The sequence below is a fragment of the Vombatus ursinus genome, unplaced genomic scaffold (genome assembly GCF_900497805.2).
Source record: "Vombatus ursinus unplaced genomic scaffold, bare-nosed wombat genome assembly UNPS02014810.1, whole genome shotgun sequence".
NCBI classification, from domain to species: Eukaryota; Metazoa; Chordata; class Mammalia; order Diprotodontia; family Vombatidae; genus Vombatus; species Vombatus ursinus.
The window spans coordinates 14,714,323-14,741,033 of NW_020954588.1; the positions used below are offsets into that span (position 1 = coordinate 14,714,323).

The following is a 26,711-nucleotide window of genomic DNA, read 5'->3' on the forward strand; positions in this document are numbered from 1 at the left end:
TACACACACACACACACACACACACACACACACACACACACACACGGAGTGTTGTAGCTGTGGACAGTCTAATGCTTTCAGTATGTCTACTGAATAGAATTAATAAGATTCTGCCCCTCCTGCCTTCTCCTCCTCCTTCTTTTCCTCCTCTTTTTTCCTTCTCCTCCCCAACAATTTCATCAGCATACAGGTTCTGCTCCCAGCCTACCAAACCACATTAGCAATCATCTCAGATGACTCAATCCTGGGGCCAGATTGCCGACTTCCTCTTCCACTCCCCTCAAGCACTAACTTTTGTGGGAGTTTGTTAGCTTCTGCCCTATGAAGATCAGCCTGATTTCTCTGGTGCCTCCACCTGAAATGTTGACATACTTTGCTTTTCTGGATGAGCACAGGGACTGATCTGAATCCCAGAGAGACATCAGATTTCCCATCTGTTTTGACAGCTGGCTCCTGGAATGGTTGGCAATCTCATAGTTGGGGGGTGCCTGCTTCTCCTTTCTCCCAAGGCTGTGTCATTTTCAAGGCCTGCTTCACCTCTATTCATTTTCTCCTGGTTACATGAACATTACAATGATTTCTCTTCCTGCTGGACCTTTTCTCAGATTCTAGGGGTGATGGCTTCTTCCTGGTCCTGGTCTTTAATGTAAGAAACTGTCTTTACCTTTTAACATCACTACTGGGTCTGGAAGTTTTTAACCCCAATCCACAATTCTGTGGCAGTTCTGACTCCCTTCTTTTAAAAAAAAAATTAAATTTATTTATTTATTTTTCATTTTCGACGTTCACTTTCATAAGATTTTGAGTTCTAAATTTTTCCCTCTTCCCTCCCCTTCCCCTCCCCAGGACAACATGCAATCTGATATAGGCTATACATGTACAATCATATTAAACATATTTCCACATTGGTCATGTTGTGAAAGAAGAAATAAAAAATGAGAAACAAAAAAAGATAAAATAGCATGCTTCGATCTGCATTCAGACTCCATAGTTCTTTAAACATATTTCCACATTAGTCATGTTGTGAACGAAGAAACAAAAAAAGAGAAAATAGCAAGCTTCGATCTGCATTCAAACTCCGTAGTTCTTTCTCTGGATATGCTGACTCCCTTCTAAAGCAGGTCTTTGATGTATACTAAGTGAGTGTGGCACAAAATTTAGCCATTGAATATTTAGGAGAAAGTTGTGACTTGATAATCTGAGGCAGTTAGATGTTCTAACGAGTATAGCGCTGGACTTGAGTTCAAATTCTAACCTAGACACTTCACAGCTGGGTGATGCAGCTCGGAAAGTCGCTAAACCTCTCAGCATCAGTTTCTTCATCTGTAAAATGGAGATGATGATAGTAGTAACACCCACCTCACAAGATAGTTGAAGTGCTTTATAAATGCTTGCTAATGGAATTTTAGTATTGTCAACTACCTCACAGGCTCATAGGTTTGGAGATGGAAAGCACCTGAGGGCCACCATTGCCAACTCCCCCATTTTACAGATGAAAAAAATGAGGCCCAGAGAGTTTGGCTTCCCCAAGGTCACACAGGTAGTAAGTGAAAGCTACAGGATTTGAACTTAGGTCCCCTAGATCCTTGCCCAAATGCTCTCTCAACTGTACCATGTTGCTTCTCTTATAATCTTGGATAATATTGAAAATCAGTAAGAAGATACAATAGAAACTGAAGAGAAGGAAAATCAAAGCACCAGAGTACAGTAAGAATATTTAAAAAAAAAACAACTTATGATATAAACTTATAAACAACCAATGAGAGGGAGAACAGCACTGGCAAATATAAAAATTCAAATGACATGAGTATCTTCAGCACACCTCCACCTCAATCACCCACTTCCTTTTACAGCCTTCATAAATTTCTCTTCTTCGCTAAAGCACATGCAGAATACCACAACCAACCTCCCAGGGCCCAATATATTAAGGATGAAGACAGAGTAAATACTCCATAACCAGCTGATGATGCCATAACCCCTATTTAGGGTTCAGCAAACTCCCTTCCAGTGTATTAAACCTAAGCTGCCTTGACCGATGCCCCTAGGCTTCATATTATAAAAATAAACAATTATGTATGAATGCTAGATGTATTATCCATGAGACAGAGAGAGTCCACCTAGGATTAGGGCCTTCTACCACCAGCTACCGCCACCAACCCCAATACACCCAAGTACATCCTTTCCATTAACTCTCCCCTAAGTATAGTAGCATTGACCAGGATGCAACAGCTGTATTTCACATAAGCAGAAATTGATCCACTAAGATCATAACACCTCTTGAAAAATCCTCTTTCTGATATACTTTGTTGTCAGGAATTTTATTATGAAAGGAAGAACTAATATAAGAAATATAAGGATGGCTTCTCACAGATCCTAGATCTCTCCCCGCTGTAGCCCCACCAAAAGAGAGCGCTTTCTTCTGTTTTCCGTCTCTCCTCTTTCTTCCCTCCCAATGAGGTGGGCTATGGCTCCCCAGTCCTCTTGGTCTGCTCAGAGCAAGGAGTACACAAGGCTTCCATATCCATGGGGATGATACCTCATTTCATTATGAAAAAGTCACACAGGTCACAGTTTGGGGAACCTGACTATTCAAGTTCTGAGACTAGGACCTCCTTCAACGACCACCATGACCAACTAACTCAGAAGCTTCTCCTAACCTCTGCCCCTGGACAACTTTTGTCCCAAGGTTCTTAGTTTCCCAAGAAGTGTGTTTATTGAGGTATCACCATATCTCTCAAATAATCTTCCAAGCTGCATAAAACGTAGTCAAAAAAAAAGGGCAGGGAGAGAGAAACTACAGTGAAAATCGCCGAGGAATGGATAATGGATTTTGTCATGGGACCTGAGATGACATCCTTGTAACCTGGATGATCTTGGGGGAGTCACGCACCTCCCACTAAGGGATGGATTAGATGCTCCTGGCTCTAACCCCATGACCCCATATGCTGAGCCATACCAGTAGTGCTGTGTGAGGCAGAGGATGAGAATCAATCCCTCATCTCAGCAAATTAATCTGTCCTGAAACCACACCTCTCACTGTAAACCTTAAGCGACAGTCTAAACCGCAGAGAAACATGTCACCCTTAAGTCACTTAACAATGTCTCCTTGTCTGCATGGGAAAACTTCCTTTAGCCAGGAGGCGGTTCAGTAAATAGCCAATCATTTTATTTACAAAACGAATTGTCCTCTCTCCCAAAGCTCTTTCTTGCCTAGGCTCCCTGCCCCACCCCCACCCCCCAAGCTGAAAACTGGATTTCAATTCTTCACTGTTTCATTCAGTGGTCATGGCTCCCCTCCCTCCTCAGAGGTACTGAGTCACTTCCTTTCTCCACAACTCGTAATGAAAACTTTCAATTGGCCACAAGATTGAATTTACAATCGTGTCACTTGAGGAAGGACTCCCACCTGTTACACTCCCTTGTTGACATTAGTTTAAAATCATTTTGTCTCCTGGTGTTTTTCATTCTCATAAAGCCTCCTTTATACTGAGTTCAAATTATCGTTTTCCACTGTGACTTCAGGAAAGTTATTTCACCTCCCTAGGCCTGTCTCTTCATCTGCAAAATGATGGGGTTGGATTGGATGGTCTCCAAGGCACATCTAGTTTCCAGATGATGATCTAAGTATCTGTTTGTTCAGTAGACAGGAATCCTTAGTGACATATAACGTAGGTCATGCTTAAGTGGTTTTGAAAAGGCAACCTTTCACCAGTAATGTTGAGCGATAAATAGATTTCAAATAAACAATCAGAGAATTTTGCATCTCAGAATCTCAGGGCCTTTAACCATAGGCCAAGAAAATATGAAATCTATAAGAGCAATAATTGTGAATCATCTCTAGAAAAAGTGACTCACAGGGACTATAGTTCAATTGTGATTTTTTTGTTTCCTGCTAGACAGTTCTCTTGAATGGAATTCTTTTCTTGTACTAAACAAAATGACTCCAAGTGAGCACTTTTAGGCTCGCAGTTTGGTTGGGAATTGAGTCTTCAGACTGATTAGTTCAAATTGTCTTTCCTTATAGCTCCGAGGTGGCAGAATGGTTTGCCATGAGTGGTTTTCGCTGCAGTCTTGTCTGACTCTTCATGATACCATTTTGGGTTTTCTTGGCAAAGATACAGGAGTATTCTTTTTTAATCCATTTCCTTCTACAGCTCATTTTACAGATGAGAAAACTGAGACAAATGGGCTTAAGTGACTTGTCTGGGGTCAAACAGCTACTAAGTGTCTGAGGCCAGATTTTAACTCAGGAAAATTTATCTTCCTGACTCAGGCACTGCATTGCATGGTATATTTTATTGATGTCAAATTCAAATAGGAAAAAGGGGCCACTAACCCATATAGATCCTTTAGGACTGCAAAGATCCCTCAAGACTACAACTTGACTTAGAAAATCACATCTTAACATTATCTATGTTTTGTTCTATTTTCATTTAGTTTTTTTCATTCTTAACATCTTTATTTTTGGCATTCATTTTTAATTTTCATTATTTTTTTAAAAAATATTTCCCAACTACATTTTAGTCTGGTTCTTAATGCACTTGTGGACTGCGTATGACCTGTATGTTTGAAATCTCTGACGCAGTTGATAAGGAACTGATCTTAGAGTCAGGAAAACATGAGTTCAAATCCTACTTCAGACGTGTAGTAATTATGCCGTTTGTCATGTTATTTAACCTTTCTAGCCTCTGTTTATTTATCTGTAAAATAAGAGGGGCGGACTGGATGCTTTCTGAGGATCCTTTTCACACTAAACCCGTGATCCCCTGGTCTGGGACATAGTGGAAAGAGCACTAGATTTTGAGGCAGAGGTCCTGAGTTCAAGCCTTTAATCTGATGCCATCTAGGTAAAAGAGCAGCTAGGTGATGTGGTAGATAGAGTGACACGCTAGAGTCAGGAGGATCTGAGTTCAAACCCAAAGATCTGAGTCCAAATCCAGCCTTTCCATCTATTAGTTTTTCTAATTCTTTCTCAAAACTTCATCTTAAACTATTTTCAACCAAGGCACAAAATCAGAAATTTGTTTTTATATTTGATCAGAGAATTTCATACAGATTAAAATAGCCATGAAGTCAACTGTATTCAACAAACCCTCTAAAACTCACTATCTTTGTCCTCAAATCATTTACTCTTCCGTATGTCCCTACTTCTATTAATAGCACCATTAGGCTTCCATCAGTCGGCACTCCAAAGCCTGGAGCCATCTTTGATTGGGGGCCCCCTTTTTTATCTCCCATTACTATAGCTGTCAATTCCCTCCATCCCCGTCCATGCTGATTGTGATCAGTTTAGGACAGACTCCCATTGCTTCATCCATCCATTCATTCGTTCATTCATTCAACGATTATGCATGCTAGGCATTGTACTGGATGCTGGGGGAGAAAAAGACAAAAATGAGATGGTCCCTGTTCTCATGGAGTTTGCCTTCTAATAGAGGAACACAGGTACACATATAAAATACAAAAAATGTACAAACTTAAAAAAAAGTAATTTAAGGGGAGATGAAACTAACAAGTAGGACATCAGGCTAGACTTCTTATAGGGATTAATTTCCCTTAAATTAGCTAGACACTTTACTGGACTCTCTTCCACCAGCTTCTCCCACTTTCAGTCTAATTAAGGGTCATCTCAAATACTACTTTCTCCATATTCTGGTCATGACAAAAATCACATTTTCCTTACTGCTTCACTTATTTATGTACTTGTCTTACCATCCGTGAAATCCTAGAGGACAGTATCTTATAACTTTCTTGTTATTTTCTTATCATCTAACAAAGGGCCTTGCACAAAACAGTCTCCCAATAAGCATTACCTGAGCAAAATAATGAATGGACCTATAGAGGCATAACTAGGGTTGAGTGACTGGCACTTTGACTCAGAGCAGTAAAAGTTAGTCAGATTTAACAATCCTTTAGCAGTGCCATTTTTCAAAATGTGCTCTGGGTATCCTGGGATATCCTCAAAACCCTTCAAGGGGGCCTGCATAGTTTAAAAAAAACTATTTTTAATAATATTAGTAACATGACATTTTATTTCAAATACAGCAAGTATCAATAGACATGACCCACATAAGCAAAAGTTTTGGGGGAAGAGTTCTCAGAACTGTAAAGCTAAGGCGTCTAAGGGGCACTAAGGAGTCCTGAAGCCAAAAACTTTCAAAATGGCTGCTTTAATAGTTCAAAAACAAATGAGCTTAGCACCTACTAAATAAGAAAAAAAATATTTTAAATTGATAGCAGCCAGTAATCAAATGGTGGCCCCTCAACTCAGGAAATGACAGCTGAGGTGAGTTCCTCCCCACCCATCTGTAGCCAAGGGTCTCAGAATCTGTCTCAAAAAGTTGATCTGAAGGTACAATTTTCTGCCTCTTGCTGGTTACAATTCTCTCTGTGAGTAGCACTGAACAGTCTTTAAACCTAAATGATAACAAGGAAAGCCAGAGGACGGAGTAAATCATACATTTTCAGTCATGGCTAAGATAGTGACTTATTTTCTTTATCTATACTTCCTGTATAGGGAAGGCTTCTTCTGGGGCTGAGAGCTGGGGAAATCTTGTGGGAAAGGAAGTTGGTGGGGAGTGCTGGTGATGCTCAAAAAAGAAAAAAAAAGAAAAGAAAATGTCCAATACAATTTAATATAGAGAATAGAGGAGAAGGAAGTTCAGAAAGGGACATAGACAAGCAGAGCAGCATTGTTACTATAATGCTAAATTTAACCTACACTTTAAAAAATCATTCATAATAGAAACCCGCAGTTTCACGTAAAATCTTCTTTTCTGTTTTTTTGTAGATGAATACATTCATGTTGGTTGATGTTGACCTCAAGGTATACAATGCACTTTACCTACATTATCTCATTTGATCCTCACAAATAAGGATCCTCGGACACTAGGTGCAATTATTATCCCTGTTTTACAGATGAGGAAAATGAGGCAGATAGAGGTTAAGTGACTTGCCCTGAGTCACACAGATGGATGAATGTCTGAGGCAAGATTTGAACTCATCATCTGACTTCAAGTTCAGAGGTATACCTACTACCACTGGACCCAGATGGCTCTGGAGGAGAAAGTGAGGCTGGCGACTTTGTCCAGCTCTGCCTCACTTAAATCCAATTCACTTTCAAGTCATGGCATCAGCTTCCTGATGCCATGGTCTTCTTCGAGAAGGAAGGACAAACAACAATAACAACAAACGCCCTATAAATTTAAGTATATGACATAATGGTATGTCATTTACTAAGTTATTTCTTTTTTTCTTTTTACTAAATTATTTCATAATTTTTCTTTATGAAGTTTCTATGCTAGAGTCACTCATGCCCTAAATATTTCTTGGATACATCCAGATGCATGAAATAATAAATATAATCATTTCTCCCTCATTTCAGCAATTACCTTCTTAGTCCTAGAGAAAGCAATCTCTATAAGTTATGGTTGGGATTGGCCTACTCTGCCTATTTTGTTTCTGACTGGCAGTGTATGGCCAAGAACAGCACAGGAGTCTACGCTAGGGAAGAAAGAAGTTTCCATCTTGATGAAGTCACAAGGCAGCTGAAGGAGCGTGGTCTTACAATGCACCTTGTACTTTGTGCCTATAAGCAAAGCATTTTATGCCTGTCTCTGATCTTGTGCAAGATAGCCAAAGGTCACACGCTATCCTTGCACAAGACGACATGAGCCTGAAATTTTCCCAGGTAAGGCTCAAAAGCAAAACTCACCAAAATAAACTTTTGTTTGTTTGGATGAAAGGGATGGAAGGGGAAGGGAGTGTTTTCCTCTACACTGCAAACTACTTCTCAAAATTAACAAAGTGTAACTATTTATATTTGGTTCTTTTAAATTAAAAAGTGAGGAATTTAACCAAAAAAAAAAAAGGATGCCTCTATAACATAATCACCTCAAAATAGCAAGATTGTGAAACAACTATGGAATGATTACCTATATTTACAGCAAAAAATCATAACCAAGTGCATGAGAAGTGTACTAGCATTGCACAGGGGAAGGAGCATGATAAGTGGAAGCAGAGGACCCGAGTTCCACTTTGGTGCTTTCTACCTATGTGATCTGGGCAAATCACATGACGTCCCCGGGTCTCACTTTCCTCATCTTTTAAATGAGAGGGTTGGGCTAGTTAGCCATTTCAATCCTTTCCAATTCTAGAAAAAAAGCAAACCATGGTTATTCTACTGGAAGAATAAAACTCAGTGACTGGGGCTCATCGCCAAGGGCATACTGATATTGAGATCATCTTTTCTAATTACTGTTCTGATCACTCCCTGTCTTTGTTTGTCCTCAGTATTTTGCATAGATTTTGGACTAAATATTTCTGCACTTGTTTTTACTCACTGACATGGGTTCCTTGAAGGCAACACCAGAGACTTATGATCCTCAGAGTTGGGAAGGACCCACACTTACACAAAGTTCATGCCTACATTGTGCTCAACAAAGTGTTTTCCTGAGACAGAGGTCTGACTATGTCACACTGCTACTCAAGAAACCTCAATGCCTCTCTCTTTCTGGATCAAATGTAAAATGTTACATTTGATTGAAACATAATTTGAAAGCCTTTCACAATCTAGTCCATTACTACTTCTCCAGTTTTCTGATATCTCATACCCTCCTACACACATTCTATGATCCAGCTACAATGGTCTCTTTGCTGTTGCTTACATAAGACACTTCATCTCCTAACACTATGCATTTGCATTGGCTGTCCTCCATGCCTGGAACGGTCTCCTTCTTCACCCCTTTGGCTTTCTTGGATTCCTTTAAGCTAAAATCCTATGTTCTCCAGAGGTCTCTCCAGGTGGAGAGACCTATCCCACTGCTGGTGCCTTCTCTCTATGATTACCTTCCATTTACATCAGGGAGAGAAAGATAGACAGAGACAGAGACAGAGAGATAGAGACAGAGAGTGAAAAAATGAGAGACAGACAGATAGACACAGATAGAGAGAGTGAAAGAAAGACAGAGACAAAAAGTGAAAGAGAGGGTGAGACAGAGAGAGAGAGAAAGAGAGAGAGAGAGAGAGAGAGAAAGAGAGAGAGAGAGAGAGAGAGAGAGAGCTCTTGTACATCCATACTTATTTGCATGCTGTCTTCCCAATTTGAATATGAACTCCATGAAGGCAGGCACCATGTTTTTGCCTTTCTTTGTATTCTCATTATTTAGCTGTGAAGACTAACACATAGTAAATACTTCATAAATATTTGTTGGATGACAAACTAACTGAGTATTCATCCAGCTTTTTTGAAGACTTCCAGCAAGGGAAAACCCACCACCTCCCCCCAGAGCCTTCCCATTCCTCCTTGTGACGGGAGAGTCTGAGCCTGATCTTTCCCAGGTGGGCATCCTCTGTAGTTCCAGCCCATCTCTAAATCATACTTTTTCTTACACAGATTATCATCTCCTTCACATCCCCATCAGGAATGGAGATTCTGCCCTTGCCTCAGTCATCCCCCTCCTCAGCTCTGATAGATGAGCTTTTTGCTTTAGCTTTTAAGGCTCTAAGTCTCTACCACTTGCATACTTTTCTCCCTTTCCTACTCCCTTTTCTGTGTTATAATATAAGCTATATATCATGTGTTATAGTAGTACATGTTATAATATAACAATGTATTATAAAACATAATATTATATGTATATATTATAACATACAATGTAATAGAATGTGTTATAATATATGTTTTGTAATATATATTGTAGTATATAATGGAATATGTTGTGTTATATATTATATTTTATAACAATATTATACTATATATTATGTGTTATGATATATTATGATGTATATCATGTATGTTATAATAACATGTGTTATAACAGAATAAGATTATAATATAATGTATATTATGTGTTATAAGAATAGAAGCTCCTTGAGGACAGGGGCTATCTTGCCAGCTTGTACTTATATCCTTAAAACTTAAAACCATGTCTGGCACATAGTAAGTACTCAATAAATCTCTTATCTATATATTTATCAATCTCTTCTACCATTAGATGGTGAGCTTCTTGAGGGCAGACACTGTCGTTTGCCTCTTTTTGTACCCCCAATACTTACTTAGCACAGAATCTGGTACAGAGTAGGCACTTAATACCTGCTTATTGAATGACTGACTTGGCTAGATCAAAGTGTCAGAAAGTATTTTTCTGACATTAAGCCTCAATATGACAAGTTGTGTTCATTATTCCTAATGTACTTAGTATCTCTCTCTGGTTACTTGAAAACAATCTGTAGAATCCCCAAGAGTCTCACTCCTCCCCCAATGTTACAGTGAAGGAAACTGAGGCCCACAGATGTTAAGGAACTTGCCTGAGGTCACACAGTTAGCTAATCATTAAACACAGGATTTGAACTCAAGTTGACTTCTGACTAGGGTGGCTAAGTGGCAGAGTAGATAGGGTGCCAGACCTGCGGTCAGGAAGACTCCTCTTTCTGAGTTCAAACACTTAGGAGGCAGCTAGGTGGCTCAGTGGAAGTCAGGATGACCTGAGTTCAAATCCGCCCTCCGGCCAAACACTTGACACTTACTAGCTGTGTGACCCTGGGCAAGTCACTTAACCCCAATTGCCTAAAAACAAAAACAAAAAACAAACAAAAAAACAAAAAAACAAACATTTACTAGCTGTGTGACCCTGGGCAAGTCACTTAACCCTGTTTGCCTCAGTTTCCTCATCTGTAAAATGAGCTGGAGAAGGAAATGACAAACCTCTCCAGTATCTTTGTCAAGAAGACCCCCAATGGGATCGTGAAGAGTCAGACATGACTGAACAATTCTGAATTCAGAGCTAATGGTCTTTCCGCTATGCCCCAATGCCTCCCATGATGACTTCGATTATAACTCCTCGAGAGCAGGGACTGCCTTTTGCCTCTTTTCAAGTCAGTGTCTGGCACATAGCAGGCATTTAATAAATATCTATGGATTTATTAATTAGCTCTTCCTCCCCCCCCCAGCCCCTCAAGTCTTCTCCTCTAGGCTAAAGCCCAAGGCTTACAGCATTTCCCTCTGTAACCCCCACCTAACCTAATACTACAGTAAACGCTGAAGAAATGCCCATGACATCAACGAGGGAATGAGCAAACGAATAAATAAACCCAAATCCTTTTCTGTCTGTTCCCCCTTGGTGTTGTTATGACCTTCCTGTCGGTATTATGACTTGACTTGCATATAGAGAAATGCAATCCAGCCCATAGAGGTTTCTGCGCTTCCTTATTAGGTAAGCTGGTGGAAGCTTTTCACTGGGTCTACACCAAGGTGGTGGGAGGGGAGGCTCGGACAGATAGTACACACTCCAGAGTGCAATGTATGCAGAAATTCTTCCTTGGGGACAAGAAAAGCAGCAGAGGGGGCTGGTGGCAGCAGCAGCATGGATATCAAAGGTTTTACAAACACCCTGAAAAGTCCAGATTTTCCTCCATGAGAAGGAGCAGGAACTCCATTTGTTTTTCCAATTTAAATCCATTCTCTGCTCCTTTCTCCTCCCCTGGAGCCTACCTCATGGCTTTATAGAAATAAAAACAATTAAAGTAGGTTTAAAACCACCTCACCCATTGGGCTGCATTCAAAATTTCAGGTTATTGTGTCTACAGAAAGAAAGGGGAGGATTGTTACAGATAAGAAGTTGGTTAAAGTTAAGTTTTCTTGAGTTAATAGTATTGTTATTTTCTCATTTCTGCTCAGAAGCCTTTAGTCTTTAAACCACACACCAGTAGCTACTTTTATCTACCACAAATATAATTTAATCACCTCCTCTAAGGCTCTCTACCAGTTTACCCTTTATTACACTACTTTTCTCCTAAAAGGACAGTAAGGCAGACGACCTGAGGAGGGAGAGATAACACTTATTATGAATCATTAACATTCATTACAAAGCTCATTCCCATAACACCCTCTTCCTCCAATCATGGTAGTCAAAATGTAGAGCATGGAAAACCACAGAATTTTAGACTTAGAAAGGACTTCTTTTATAAGTAGGGAAACTGAGTCCCAGAAAGGCTAAAATACTTGCCCAAGGTCACACTGGGTGATGGAGCTGGCCTTAAAATCTAGGTCTTCTGCCCTCTAATCCACCTCTATTTCCACTATTCTAAATACATCTAAAAGATGTTTATGATATAAAGAATCCTTGGGTAATAACCTAATTATCAATTCTCACTTGAGTAAGTATCTTGGAGCAAGAATGCAGGTCTTCAATGAAAAAGTTAGATCTAGGAAACATCAAAACAATTTGGTTTATGTGTGTGCTCTCTCTCTCGCTCTCTTTTTTCTTGTTTTTGTTTAATCTGGACCTGTGATTTCATGATCGAGGAATCTTCCAGTGTGAAAACTCCCTTCAGTCATGGAGACTCTCAACTCCATAACTCACGTTATTAGAGAGTTGTCTAGGGTACTAAGTCAAGTGACCTCTGCAAGGTCATATAACTGCAAGGTCATATAACTAGTATGTATCAGAGATCAGACCTGAAACCAGGTCTTCCTGACTCACTTCAAAGCTAGCCCTCTATTTGATAACACTACTTTATCTCCCTTTTCCCAGTTTACATTAGACTGTAAGCTCCTGAAACGCAGGGACTATTTTTTTGCCTTTCTTTGTATCCTCGGTGCTTAGCATACAGCAGGCACTTAATAAATGCTAGTTAACTGACACAGGAGTCATCAATATCTACACATTAACCATCAACCTGAAAGCTAGAACCACAAGAGCCGTATGAGTGCGTTCAGTGTGGCTTTGGTAGCAGGCAGCCATATCAAGTAAATGTCTACGCACCACTTTCATCATTTCAACGTTCTGTTTCAATATAGCAGAATAACAGACACTTAATGACATCTCATGCCAAACTCTACTACAAGAATAACCTAAAGTTATCTCTCTTCTTTTCCCAAAGGACACTTGAAGTTAGATCTACAACAATAACAGCTCATAAATATAACAGACCCTCCAAAGAAGAAGGAATTTGAGCTACGCCTTGAAGAAAGCTTAAGTCTATTGATCCAAAACTATGGTGAAAGGAGAATTCTGGGGTATGCCCTACAGCCTCAAACTCGATATTAAGGGAATGCTTTTTACAAGGTTGACTGTATATGGTTTAATGTCTGTCTTATTTCTAAAAATATCAATCCCCAAATTACAATGCTCCCTACTGCTACCACCATCATTTACTATTCTTAGGCTGCAAATAGCCTTTAAAAACAGGGATGAAGCATAACTGCTCTTCTTTTCAGCCCCAAGGGATACTCTACCCTTTGTGCTCTCCATCAGTGTCTTTAGCCCCACTTGTAGGATAAAATTCCAAATCCACAGCCTAACATTTAAAGCCCTCAGCAGTCCAGATAGAATCTACCTTTTCAGACATTTCATATTACGCCTCTTCAATCCCTATTGTCAAGGAAGTGTTGTCTCTACCTTCATAACATCTCTAATACATATGCACATAAATAGTGTATGTATGTGTATATCATACACACACATATATGTGTGTGTGTGTGTGTCTGTATATGTATGAATGTATGTTTATCTTCATCTTTCTACACACTGGACAGCTAGGTGGTACAGTGGATAGAGTGCTGAAGTCAGGAAGAATCCTCTTTCTGAGTTCGAATCCAGCCTCAGACACTGGTTGTGTGACAACCCTAAACAAGTCACTTAACCCTGTTTGCTTCAGTTTCCTTATCTGTAAAATGAGCCAGAGAAGAAAAACTGCTCTAGAATCTTTGCCAAGAAAACCCCAAATGGGATCACAAAGAATCAGACATGACTGAACAAAAACAACAAATTCCACACATAGTCACCATTTTAGTGTAGGGCCTTTATCACCTTATCCCTGACAATGCCTTCTGGTTAGTTTCCCTTCTTCAAGTCTCTCCCCACTCCAATAGATCCTCCATTTAGTTGTCAAGGTGATTTTTCTAAAGAACATGTTAAGTCCCTCACTCAATGGGCTTTGGGAAATTCCTGTGACCTCCAGGATGCAATATATAATCTTCTGTTGGATATTTAAAGCTCTTCATAACCTGGTTCTTAGCTTTTGAATCTCCTCATACTTTACTCCCCTCTATCCATTCTACCACCAAGTGACTCTGGTCTCCTTGCTATGCTTCAAACATAATACTTCCATCTCTTGGCCCGTGTTTTTTCACTGCCTCTTCCTCATGTCAACAATGTTCTCTTCCACCTCCATCTCCTAGTTTCACTCTTTCTTCAAGACTCAAATCCTACCTTCTGCAGAAGGCCACTTCTGGTCTATCCCCACTCACACCCCTCCACCCATGACCTTTCCTCTGAAATCACCTTCCATTTACTTCATTCCGAGCTTGGACATGCACAGTTATTTGCACATTGTCTCCCCCATTAGAATGTGAATCCTTGAGGGCCCCACCCCAACTCCCATGCCTGCAGTGTTCTCTTCAAGGTCCATCTTATATGCTAGCTTCCTAGTAATTAGGACTCTCTCCTCCTTTCTTTGTTCCCCCCACCACCCTGAGTGCATCTGTCTGTCTGTCTCTCTCTCTCTCTCTCTCTCTCTCTCTCTCTCTCTCTCTCTCTCTGTGTATATTTATATGTTATATCCCCCCAGGAGAATATAAGCTCATTGGTAGCATAGATTATTTGACTCTCGGCACTTAACAAATCCTTATCGAAGTCAAAGTATTCCTCTGATGGACAGCTGTGGTGGCAATCTATTGGTTAAACAAATTATACTACTCAGGGCTTAAACCCCTAAACTGTAAAATTTATTCGGGGGTCAGCTAGGTGGTGCAGTGGATAGAGCACTGGCCCTCGATTCAGAAGGACCTGAGTTCAAATCCAACCTCAGACACATAATACGTACTAGCTGTGTGACCCTGGGCAAGTCACTTAACCCCATTGCCTAGCCAAAACAAAACAAAAAAAAAAACAAAAACAAACTTATTTGGACAGTAGCAAGAGCCTCAAAGAACAGAAGGATGCCAAGGCTGAGAAAAATCATTTTCTAAAGCCACTGAGAAATCAAAATAAGACCGTCTAGGTTTTATTTCTTCCACTTGGACAGTCCACTAGAGCTCTAGATGTCTTCACTGACCTCAAAGAAAAAGGAGCAATAATTCAAATAGACATTTTTAAAGGCCTTTGGAAGCACCCAATCTAAGGTGACAGGGGGCCAGAGGGTTATTTTGGTGGTGAGCTTCTGGGTCCTCTTCCCATTCATGTCCCAATTTAAAAACATTTCAGAGTCCTCTGGCATTTTACATGAATGGCAGAGATTGTATTTTTAACTAGCAGGCAGGCTCTAATCCCCAACTTCCTCAGCAGACCTGCCAAGAAGCCTCCATTATTCTAAATTAGCAGCAGTGGATGAAGCAGCTGGAAAGCTGCAACAGCCTCCAGCCTTGGCCAGCTGTGATGACGTCACCACCCCATGTATTTCAAGGGCACAAACGTTGGTATCTTTTCGGCCTTGATTTGAACCCGATCCGAGTGGGGCAGAAATGAAAGCAAACACAACAGCTGTTGGACATGGACCCTACGGGGTGGGCTGCTGGTTTTCATATTTCTTCCATCTTCAAGGTGGCACTTTCTTTCTCACAGTTCTGCCCCAGGGGCAACCCCATGACTGGGCCACTTTTCCAAGTCAACCTGTTTTAGGGTAAATGGGAAATTGGTGACTCATGCAGGAGTCCGCCCCTGAAATCTGACTCAGCAGGTGACCACTCACATTGTGTGAGTGAGGGCACCAAATCATTCCCTGCCATCATTAAATGTGGGTAAGCCTGTTTCCAACTCTGGAAACCGAGCCAAACCCTGCCTTAGACTTTTTTTTTTTAATTTTCCTGTTCCCTGAAAAGGAGAGACCTCTCTCCAGGCTCAGATCTTAGCTTTGCATTCAAGCAGGCTTTGGTAGAAATAGTTTATTTCATTACAACAGCTGAACCCCTGGATTTCAGCATTGTGGTCTCCCAGGAGACGATGACCTCAACTCCCTTGTGGAAGATTTTGGGGTGAAGCTAGAACCACAAACGACTCCAATAATTTAGACGAAATAACCAGGCAGCTGAAGTCTGTGACATTAGTTCCACCGAACAAGAACTCAATATAAAGGACATTCAGACCTTTATTTTCAAGTTACTGGTAGAGAACAGTAGCACATTCCAAGTTCCACCACTGCTGAGAGTTTCTCGCCATGCCACAAACACAATCTGACAGGATTATTATTTTCCCTACCTCCCCAAATGTTACTAATCAGGACAGATAAACCACCCAATTCAATTCAAATAAAATCAATTCAACATTGATTACCGTACATTTAAATCATTTTTCCCTCCTTCATAAAAAAAAAACCAACTGTCATTGTAAGAAAGAACTGGTATATTCTACATAATAGGTGGAACCAAGGATATATTTCAAATTCTAAACAAGAGGTGATTAACTTCCCCAGAGGCATGTAACCCATAAGTGTCAAGAGACAAGAATCAACTCAAGTCTTCCTCTGAGCACCATCTCTTTATATACTACCCCAGAGGTTCTAACCAGTAAGGGATCCATGGAAAGAATTTCAGGAGGGAGTCCATACACTTGGATGGGGGAAAAAAAATCACATCTTCACTTTTACTAACCACTAACTGAAAATCAGCATCTGCATTTTGGTGGTGAAAATAAAGGTTGGACAAGGAAGGTAAAGCCAGCTAATGGAGAGACTTGAAAGCTAAGTGGAGGATCTTGGACTTGATTTCATTCAAAAATAAGGAGTTTGGGCTTCATAAACTGGGGAGTCACAAGCTGAAAGACATATTTCTTGCAGAAGGCTAATTGGGCAGCTGCTAAAGGTCCCTGGTTGTTCAAGTGTCTTGCATTAAATCCAAAGATCTGTACGTTAATTGCTTGGCCAGCTGCAAAACTCTACCAATCCTACATTTTTAGAAGAAGCTCATTTGGAGACCCTTGAGTGACTAACTCTTCAAAGCTTCTGAAATTGCTTTCTCAGACTCTCAAAAGTCATGTCCATTTCTCTACCTGTCATTTTTCCAGTCGATCTTGAAAGGAGACTTTTATCATTGCTTTTTCTGGCTATTCCAGATATTTTGGGGAAACATCCCAAATCCCAAATTATTACTGACTTTCTTCTTTTTCCTTCTAAGTGGCCAGACAGAATTGCCTGCTAAGCACAACATAAAGGGGAAGGCCATTTTTGATTCAAAAAGTCACTTTTTTTTTGTCTTGGTTTATCTTCTCTCCCACTTTCACATGAAACACAAAAGAAGAAAAATCTGAAAGCATTCAGTTTCATTTCATGTAAAAAATTCTGTAATCATATGTTGAACAGTGGATGTGAAAATCCAGGCTTTGAATTCTGAGGTTTCATCCATCCTGCCCATTTGAGAGAAATGAACTGACTGAGATATAGAATGAGTGGAGCTTTAAACTTTTCCACGCCTGCCTTCACCTTTCTTAAAGAAAGCCAACTCAAATATCACTTACTCCATGAAGTCTTCCTACCTTTCTGCTTCCTTACCTCAAAGAGCTTCCTTCTTGGGCCTCACATGGCATTTTGTCTTGGGCCTCTCTAATGTGTTTCTCAAGTATCCTTGGGTATTACCATTCTTCCATATATACATTCTATTCTCCTTTGGAGTTTAAGCTTCATGAGGGCAGGGTGTCTGACTTCTCTAATCATTTGGTCTAACCAACTACACTTCTCTCTATTTTGTTTAAAGGTTTTGCAATCTAATCAAAGTGGGGCCTCCTACCTCTGTGCACACCCAATCTACTCTTCATTATAGAAACTCTACCTAAGGGAAGGGATACCTTCCTCTAAAGGAGGGGATCTTAACCTGGGGCCCATGAACTTGTATTTTTTTTCTCATTTTTTAACATTTTGATAACTGTATTGTAATACATTTGGTTTCCTTTGTAATCCTAAGTATTTTATTTCATATACTTTAAAACATTATTTTTAGAAGGGATGCAGTCTTCATCAGACTTCCCAAGGGTCCCATGACACAAAAAAAAGGTTAAGAACTCCTGTTCTACACACTTGTACCTGGAGAGATCAGAAGAGGCCTCATATAGATGATGGCACTTAAACTAGGTCTTAAAGGAAGGGGATAAAAATGTCTATGTGGTAGGTGCTTTACAAATGTCCTCATTTGACCCTCACAACAACCCTTCCAGGTAGGGGGTGTTATTCTCCCCATTTTACAGTTGGGGAAACTGAGGCAGACAGAGATTGAATGACTTGCCCAGGGTGAAAAAGCTAGTGTCTAAGGCCAGATTTGAACTCATGTCTTCCTAACTCCAGGCCCAGAACTCTATCTACTATGCCTTCTAGTGGTCTAGCTGACTAAGAATTTTAAGAGGCAGAGGTGAGGAGGAAGTTCATTCCATTTATGAGGGGATAGCCAGTGCAACCCCAGGAAAAGAAGCATCATGGGTAATAAATGGTAAGCCAGTCTTGGATTCAGGGAAACAATGACTTGAAGTCAGCTTGACACACAATGTCTATGTGATCCTCAGTATAGAAAATGTCAAAATTTAGCAATGCTTCTTAGTAGCTGCTCAAGCAAGCCTCTAAGATTATTGGTTGCTGAAGGGCTGCCTGGTTGCTTTGGTGGAAGGAATGAAGCCTTAACCAAATTATAACAATTAGGAAATGTTTAATAAAATAAAAATACAATAAAATATAGATAATGTTCATTTGAGGTTTTCTAATCCTGAGTTTAACACCACTGGTAATATCTGATGAAATCACAGATTCAGATCACATTGAGACATGTGAGTTACTAGATTAGAAATTCACATTTACATAGCACTTTGAGGTCTGACAACGATTTGGAAACATCTCATTCAGTGCTCACAACAACCCTGGCAGGTAGATGTTGTTATTATTATCACCATTTTATAAATGAAAAACCTGAGACAGATAAAGGTTAAATGACTTGTCCAAGATCACAAAGTTAGTAAGTGTCTGAAGCAGGATTCAAACTCAAGTCACGGAATAGCCAAAGACTTGTGGTTAGGTCGCTCTGCTGTGATTAGAAACATTTTGTCCCTAGGTCAACTACTAAGCAAATTTGACAATAGGAAATTAAAGTCATTTTCATATATGCAATAAACCTGGTATCTAATGTCATTTTCCTCTAAGGACTGACTTCGTTGAGCTCAGCAACACGTAGTTGTGTGCCTACTCAGTACTGGAAACCCTTTCAGCAGATTGGACCTGGGTAGCTGGCCTTAGGTAACAATTTCTACGGCGTTATAATGTTCGACTTTATTGCAGAAGTGATGGATTTTTAAACAAAGTCCAAAACACTCTGCACAGCGACTCCCATTTCACAGTTTCTTTTAATGGCCACTGCCTTGATCTCTCTCAACTGTGAGGAAAGAGTGTTGGAGTTGGCATCCAAGGTTCTGGATTTAGATTCAGCCCCGCTCCTTACTCGCCACTTGTGTGACCTTAGACAAGTCACTTTACTCTGAGCTTGAAGTTCCTTACCTGTCAAATGAGGGGGGTTGGGCTATATGACCTTTAAGGCCCCTTCTAGGTTTAATTCCATGCTGTTTTGTGATTTGAACAGGATTCTGAGTTAGAAAAATACTATGTAAATCCATCTTTATCCATGGTAGGGATTCAATTCAATAAAGGTCGAATGATTGCCTCCTGTGCATAAAGTACCAGTTGTTTACTTTCTTGAGCATCTTCTGGTTATATCATCATCTTACCTCCTCCTTGCTTCTCACCTGGCTGCACTCAACTACCCTGGGACTTCTCCACCATGCCCCAGGAAGCCCATAATAGGGAAAGCCTCATGACCCTGCAAGATCTCATCATCTTCACCATCCACTCCCTCCTGCTTTTCAGTTTACTTCTGTATGTTGTCTTTCCCCATTAGATTATAAGCTCCTTAAGGACGGGAAATGTCTTTCTCTAAGTCCAGAAAATCCATAAACCTAATAAATCAAGCCATAAATTCTCATTAAACAGAGTTTTAGCTCAATTTGAAAGGATGTTTTTTTAAGCCATTTACAAGAGTTAGCTAATGAAAGCATGGTGAACTGTTTTATAGTATTTGGTTTAAGACAAATTACACATCAGTGTAAACACTTCTAAAGTAATTCTGCTCATTAACTTCATTTAGGTGAAAAGCAAAGTTTTAGTCTGAAAAAAAAAGAAAAAGAAAAAAAAATCAATACCATTTTTTCTCCCGCGGTTTATGCAAGATTTACGCAAGCCCTGAGGAGATAAAACTTTCTCTTTGTAAAAGAAAAATACTGAATCTGTCTGGCTTCAAATGTAAGAAAATAGTCTATTGCTGTTCAGTCATTTCAGTTGTGCCTGACTCTTTGTGACCCTCTCCTGGGGGGTTTCTTGGCAAAGACAGTGGAGAGGTTTGCCATTTCCTTCTCCAGCTCATTTTACAGATAAGGAAACTGAGGCAAACAGGGTTAAATGACTTGTCCAGCTAGTCACTAGCAAGTGTCTGAGGCCAAATTTGAACTCAGGTCTTCCTGACTGACCTAGTGCTCTATCCACTATGCCACCTAGCTGCCCAAATACTCCTTTGGATTGGAATACTTGTTGGTGCTATACTGAGACAAGATTAGATTCAAATACTATCTTGAAAGTTCCCGAATCATTAATTTCTTTTTTCCCTATGATTAATTTATTACTGTTATAATAAAAAGGGGCAGACAAGTTCTGTGCCTTACCCAGAACCATGTCTATTAGACAGAAAAGCAAGAATAAGAAATAAAATCTCTTATTTTGCCCCAGCTAGGTGCCACCCATTCACAATTGTCTTATGACCTCATTTTCAGTCCCATTCAGAAACTTAGGTATACTAGCAGACTGTGTGAAATGGTGGAAAGGCCACTTGTTATTATAAAGACCTGAGTTTGAATCCCAGACCTCGTTTTTAAGTAGTTGAGTGACCCTGGGGCAAGTCACTTCCCTTTAAGGATCACATTTTCTTTGTCCTTAGACTCAATCTGAGGTCTACCATAACAGCTCCCTAACAATAAACTAGGATTTGGATTTGTGCACACATTCTAAATTCCTCAGAGAGGGATAAACTTTGATTGTTTTCTTTTCTAGACCTGAGATTTTGAGAAAAGTTAATCAATACATGAGAAAAGAAATAATTTAGAAGACAAAAAATAAAACAATAAGTTAGGAAAAACCAACCAAGGGACATGGCGCCGCTGAAGCACATGCAATATTCAACAGGTAACTGGCTGGTACCATTTAAGGAGCTCCAGTAAAAGGAAGGCTAATGGGTAGATGAGAATAAATGAAAGATTGTCACCCAAACTTGTCCAGTTCTTCCAGGATTTCATTTCACCGTAATGTGATGTAAATTTAAATGTTTCTCACAAAATCCTTCTATTTCTTTGGGAGAAAAGTTTTGGTTTTGTTTTTTTTTCCCCCACTCAGCAAAGACCTTAATGAAAAAGATAGCAGAAAGGAACATGAAGGAATCAACTACTTTACAATACACCTTTCATTTGGTCAGTTTACCTGTTGTTATTAGCTCAAATGACACCCTCAAAAGAAGCTTCTGTGAGCAGTTCAAATGTGATGAACAAGTACATTCCTTAGCAAAATGCTCTTTAGAAACTGAGTGACTATATTAAAAAGAAAAAAAAAAGCTGGTTTGCTTTCATTTTGATCAGGAAGCACAGTTTCTAGCCCATTATCTAGGCAGCTCAACCTAAAAAAAAAATCAAAGCAGCTTCACTCAAGACTTGGTACCCTTTGACCCAGAGACACTACTTCTTAACAAACAGTCCCAGAAGGTCAGAGATAGAAAGAGCCAACATACACCAAAATATTTACAACAGTGCTTTTTGTGGTGGCAAAAAATTAGAAGTAGAGTAGATGCCCATTGACTGGGGAATAGATAAAGAAACTATGGGAAATGAATGCATTGGATTGTCATTTGGGCTATATGGAACAATGATTGTGAAAAACAAAGAGAAGGGAGGTAAGACATATGAAGTGATATAAAACAAAGCAGGTAAAACAAGAGAAACAACATACTCAATAACCACAACGACGTAAACGTAAAGAACAATATTAAAAAAACAAACCTCAATGCCACATAATTATAATGGCCAAGCTTAGCCCAATCAGTCAATATGCATTTATTAAGCACCTACTATGTGCCAAGAACTGTGCTAAACACTGGAGATACACAGAAAGACAAAAGACAGTCAGTCCCTTCTCTCAAGCCTCTCACAGTCTGATGAGGGAGAGAACACACAAGCCACTTTGCATGAAACCGAAGGAAGAGATGAGAAAATGCACCTTCCTTCTGTCCGTGCAGAGGTGGAGGACTATGGATGTGGAATATTGTATACACTGTAAAGATATGGTAAATGTGTTAGATTTGCTGAGTGGCTTTTCATTCTTTAAAAAAAATTGTTTCTAACAAGGTATGGCTTTCTGGGTAGGTGATGGGGGAGAGATATATTTGGAAAGGGAAGCAATGCCAAAAAAAAAAGTTTTCAAGAAGTAAATACGGAGAATTCTAACTCATATGAACTGATTTGGAGCATATATATATGCATTATTTATATATATACATTTATATATTTTAAACCCAGAATAGTCTACAGGGTGACTACAAAAATACAAAGAAATAAACAATATTGAGACCTCAAAATTATGATCAGTGCCATGACCAAATGTGACTTCACAGGACCCATGAATACCACAGGTAGGCCTCCTTCTGCTTAGTAGAGAATCAATGGATTACAGGCAGGAAATGAGGCATACATTGACAAAAATGCCCAGTATGTTCATTTGTTTTGCTTACTATTACTTTTTCATTATAAGAGAATGTTCTTCAAGATTGGGGGATTGAAGGAAAGGAAACTTGGGAAGTGACAGTGATATTTTTAAAATATTCATCAAATGAGATATTTGTAAGGTGATTAGCATAGTTCCTGCAACATAGAAGGTACTTGTTAAATGCCACTTTCTTTCTTTTCCCCTAAAAGAAAATGAATGAATAAGAAGGACTTGTGGTCAACACACCAAAATATGTCCTCCAAGATGTTGAAAAAAATGTCACATTCCATAAGTGAACCCGTTGACTAAAAGGTGTAATTAGCATCTCTGAGCAATCTCCCCGAGAAGAGGAGTTCCGGGTTGAAGCCCCATCAAGGTCTTTGCTGGGAGGGCAGGAGCGAGCGGCGCCACTCTAAAGCTGGCTGCTCCAAATGCCTCGCCAGAAGGCTCTCCATTGGAACAAGGGAGGGGCCCACCAAAAAAGAGGGTAAAGAAAGGGATCAAGAGGATCAAAGAAAATTCTATAATTAAGCAATATTTCTTAGCTGCCTCGGGCAGCTGTTGGAAGGAGCAGGCGAGGCAGAGAGAGCCTACGACTGCCACCAGCAGCCACCCTCATGGTGGGCAGATCAAGCCGAGCCTATCATTCCTGGGCCCTGTCAATACATCACAGGCAGCCAGGGCCGGCTCAGATCCCCACCTGTCAGCTTTGGAGACTCCAGGCTGCCCTTCTGTTATTGCTGTCATCCCCCTAATCCACAAGAGGAGAGGCATTTATTGTTTGGGAGAGAAAGATTAGGCTGGAAATATCTTTGATTGATGCCATGAAAGAGAGCCCGTGCCCACTGCTGTTTGTGTTTGTTTGCGTCTCTCTCCTCCCTCCCTTTCTTTTTTTCATTAAAGGAAATCACAAGGAGAACCCTACCCATGCAGCTGTATTTTCCTTCTTTTTTGAAAAGAGCCCGTCGTGTTAATTATATCTTTACTACAAATCAGAGTTTAAATTTAGTTTCACGATGACCATATTTGCTCCCTTTCATAGGATGAGGCATATCCTGCCTCCAAACCTGGTACACAATTCCCATTGACATAAAGGGGAACTCTGTAAGAAATGAAACAGGATATGCTCTGTAATAATTGCCAGAGGAAACAGCATTTTCTTAACAGGATTCGTTCAGGGGCTCCTTTTCTTCAGATTTTTTTTTTTTTTTATGGTGTCAAAGTTGGCCTTGACTTTAAGTCATTCAACCATGTGAATTGTCTCAAACCTGCTCTGTGGTCGTCACACCTGGGGTCTGGGGGAGCCAGGGCTATGTGAATATTTACCGGTAGCCTTGGGCAAGTCACTGGGTGTGTTCCTAATGCTCTGTGACATGAAACCCCTTCAAGGAACCTAGAAATCTTTTGGAGATTTCTGACCCTTGATTTCCAGATTCTCCTTAACCAATTTTGTGTTTGTTGGACCAAACCAGTGATTTCCTTGGAATCGTCCATCCTCAGTGAGAAAACTCCTTTGCCAACACAGATGAGCACCTGTTCTCCCACGCAAAGAGATCTAGACAGCTGCCTGAGGGCAGTGACACAGGACAAGGAACTGGCCTGGCCAGGGTTACACAGGACCCAGGGATCCTCTGAGCTGAAACATAAACCTGCCTTTTGTTATTTTTTTTTCTTAGTATAAAAGGAGGAGTAACCACACTGATGGAGGTTATTATTATAATAAAACAATTTAAATACTGAAGCTTTCCACTGATTATTTCTAATTAATCCTTGTCTTCTTAACTATATTAATTAATCTTGGTACATAGTTGTTTGCATGTTTCTTCCTCCCGTAGATTGTGAGTTCCTTGAAAGCAGGGCTGTGTTGTGCCTTTCTTTGTACACCAGGTGATTAGCACAGTGCTTGGCACACAGTAGGTGCTTAATAAATGTTTATTGACTGATGGGAAATGGACAGTTAAGTCAGTATTTGACTTTTGTCCTGGCCTAGCTGCTTCAGTCACACTGAATCACAAAATACCAGGATGAGAAAGCACCTCAGAAGCCACAAATTCCATTAAATACTTTCATAAAAATTCCTTCCACAACACAGCTGGTGGGCATCCAGTGTCCTCGTGAAGACCTCTCTTGAAGCCAAGGGACCAATTCCATTTTTGCAAGGATCCAAGTTATTTCCAAAATACATTTTAAATGCAGCCTCCACCCTACTAGTTCTTTAGAAACAAGCAGAATAAATCTAACAATGGCCCCTCGAATACCTAAAGACAGTGAACACGTCCCTCTGTAGTTTCTTCAGTTCAACCTCATATGGCAGCTAGGTAGCATAATGGATAAGCACTAGATATTTGGGGGTGAGAAAGAACAGAATTTGAATCCTATTTTAGGTGCTTACTAGCTGAGCAATCCTAGGCAAGTCCCCAAACCTCTATTTGCCTCAGTTTCTTCAACTGTACAATAGAGGCAATAGCACCCACTTCCCAGGGTTGTTGTGAGGACCAAATGATATAATCAGTTTGCAAAAGTTAAACCACTACATAAATGTTAGCTATTATGACCACAAACCCTAATCCAGCCTCAGACATATACTGACCTTGGACAAGTCATTTTCATCTCTATTTGCCTCAGTTTCCCAAATGTAAAATGAGGATAATAATCATTATACCTCCTTTCCAGGGTGGTTGGGAAATAGTTTATGCATAGATGCTTGTAAGTCCTTCCTTCCTTCTTTCCTCCCTCCTTTCTTTCCTTGCTTCCCTCCCTTCCTTCCTTCCTTCCCAATCGTAGTTGAGCTCCTTTGGACCATCTCCAGCTTATCAATGTCCTCCTTAAATGTGGCATTCACAACAGTACTCCAAATATATTCTTAATCAGACCAAAACAATCACCTCTCTAGTCCTGGACACTATACCTTTTGGTTTCTAAGCCTCCTTATTCCACACACTCCTTTCTGAATCATATCGAACTTGTGGTCCACTAACATACTCAGATCTTCTTCAGACAAACTGATGTCCAGCCAGGCATCCTCCACCTTATACTTGAAAAGTTGCTTTGTTGGTGAAATTAAGCATAAGATTTTATATTTGTACTTATTATATTTCGTTCTATTAGGCTTGGCCCAATCATTGTCTGGATCGATTAAGTCCACTGACTGTCAAGCTGTCCTCTCCCAGGTTTCTACCTCCGGAAATTTGATAAGCATGCCATCTTCGACTTTAATGAAGACATTAATAAACACATTAAATAGCACACAGCCAAGCCCAGATCCCTCAGATAGAGATCCTTCCAAATTAACAAGTAAACATTGATGGTTAATCCTTAGCCATTCAGCTAGTCCTTAATCTCACTTAACTATATTGGCATCTCTCCATCTTTTCCATAAGAATATAATGAGATTTTCTTAAATGCTTTGTTAAAATCTAGGAAAATGGTGTCTTTAAGGTTAGTCTGCTATGACCTGAAATCAATCTATTTGACAATCTTTTTCTTCTCCGACTTCAACAGATCTGAGCAGCGACTTCCCCCTCCCCTGTTGAGTCACCTATTGCATGGACTTCCGGGCAAAGTCAGCCTCTGAGAAGTGCTCCCTCTCCACCCCTGCCTTGATGCTAGCCGCAAAGTAAATTATATCTGGAAATGACTCTGATGTAAAAACAAACGGCATCAGTAAAAACTTTTTTTTTTAAGTCAATCCTCCGGGAAAACCAAAACCCTTTCTTACAGAGACAAATCTCCAGTTGAGTCACGGTTACAGCAATTTGTCCTTATTTTTTATTACTGATGATTACGCAGACCAATATTTGCTTAGAGTTTGGCCTCCTTTCCTCATCCTGCTTCTTCTAGTTGAAATTTGTCTTCAACATTAAGCATTCACTGTTTAGGACAAAAATTCCATTTGATCTAAAAAGAAGTCAGGAAAAGTTCTAAAGAGAAATTTTAAAAAGAAAGGAACT

At 40.0% G+C, this 26,711-nt stretch overlaps 1 protein-coding gene across 1 annotated transcript in view; it reads right to left on the reverse strand.

Annotated features, from left to right (window-relative positions):
* WWTR1 (WW domain containing transcription regulator 1) overlaps window positions 1–26,711 on the reverse strand; it is a 175,902-nt gene that overhangs the window by 62,129 nt on the left and 87,062 nt on the right. The gene's annotated exons all lie outside the window — the stretch shown is intronic.